This window comes from Gossypium arboreum, chromosome 10 (assembly GCF_025698485.1).
Source record: "Gossypium arboreum isolate Shixiya-1 chromosome 10, ASM2569848v2, whole genome shotgun sequence".
NCBI lineage: Eukaryota > Viridiplantae > Streptophyta > Magnoliopsida > Malvales > Malvaceae > Gossypium > Gossypium arboreum.
The window spans coordinates 15278937-15280908 of NC_069079.1; positions in this window are offsets into that span (position 1 = coordinate 15278937).

Below are 1972 nucleotides of genomic sequence, written 5' to 3' on the forward strand. Positions count from 1 at the left end.
AGATTGGAATAAGATTTAATACGAGAATGTAAAGAAACAGTTTGTACTTTCAGACAGCTAAAGTCACAATAAAAGAGAACTGTTCGATTATCAATTTAAAGACAGTCACTTTTATGTCTGTGGTGTGAATTTGATGATATCATGTGTTCGAAAGAAAATATCATATGCTTCTTGAATCCTAATGGGTTAAAGTATCTAATGTTGTACGAGAATGTAAAGAAATAGTTTGTACTTTCAGACGGCTAAAGTCACAATAAAAGAGAACTGTTCGATTATCAATTTAAAGAAAGTCACTTTTATGTCTGTGGTGTGAATTTGATGATATCATGTGTTCGACAGAAAATGTCATATGCTTCTTGAATCCTATTGGGTTAAAGTATCTAATGTTACCGACAAATATTTGAAATTAAGACAGTGTCAATGACTTGAGATATAGAAAGATTCCAGGTGGTTACTGATTAATCTCTGAGAGAGCAAATATAGTTACAGATGCGGAATGGAAAGATCTTTACTTATTTTGTGCGAGTGGTTACTCGAGTGATCTTATTTGATGATGGTTTGATGTTAGCTATATAAAAAAAGAAGAAGAAGCTAAATTGATGTTTTCTTTGCTAGTTTGAAAAGCTCAGAAAGGTGTTAGTGAATTGCAAGCTAAACGGGTACAGTGTGAACTGACTTTCGATTCTGAATTTCAAAAGTTTTTGTATGAGGCTTAGTAGTAGCTTGTCTATTATCCGAGAGTAATAAAATGTACAGTTATATGAAGTAAATGTTTTGGTGGATGGATATGAAACCCGATATTTCTGATTCTGGGCTCAGACGTTGATTTGTCAATAGGTTAAATCTGAAGATCAAGTGTATTCAAGTCTAATACAGTCAGTGATGGTACAGGTGTGATAAAGAGATAGAGTCATTATATACTTCATATTGAGGTTGTTATTATCACTATAAAGGAGATGTTATTCGTATTGTGGTTAATTGTTTGACCAAAAATACGCATGATTGTTTCAGTAGATACAGAGGTCCTATTTGACAGATCAACTGAGCTATACGTTTTGAGTGAGTAATTCAAAATTTTGACAAGATGCTCCGGCAGTGTGTGTTGAAGTTCTAAGGATTTGGGAAAAAAGATATGCGAGGCTGAAATCGATTTGTGACCTTGAGAAATTAGCGAAAGTGATTCAACATTTGGAAGCAACTTCTTCTGGTAAGATTTTCGAGGACGAAAATCCCTAAAGGGGGAGAGTTGTAACAAATTATTTTGGGGTTAATCGGAATAGTGGTTTTGGGACCATAATCCAAAGTTAAAATATTTATTTTATTATTTTAATAAAGTCTACGGTATGATATTAGAGATGTGTGAAAGTTTCGTAAAGAAATTTTACCGTTTGAGTGGTTAATTTGGTAAAAAAGTAAAAAGAAAAAGTTGATAGTTAAATGTGAGAGTGTTCAATTGAATTTGTCTTTATAATATGATACATTTATAATGTAATTAGACCATTATAAGGGTTAGTGGAATTCATGGCTTGGCAAATTGGTAAATAGAATAAGTTTTAAAGGTTGGTTAGGTAAATTGAATAATAATAGATTAAATAAATAAAACAAATACAAAAGTATGGCCATATTGCTTCATTATTTCCAAATATGCACAGAAAGAATAGGAGAAAAGAGTTTTAAGGGTTCGACACATTTGGGGCTTGATTTAGGTAGGTTTTAAGCTCGATTTTCGATAATTTTTATGTTTTTGAGATCGTTGCTTCATGTTTTACAAAACCCATGCCTAAATTTTAGAATTTGATGATGATTTCATGAGATGCCATAGTTGATTTTGTGAGCTTTGTGATGATAAATGGTGAAATATGAAAGCTTGATGATAGATAAATATATTTTGTATTGGAATTTTTGATGAATTTGAATATTTTGGGCTAATTTGTGAAAATGAGAAATTGAGGGACTAAAATGTGAAATAAAT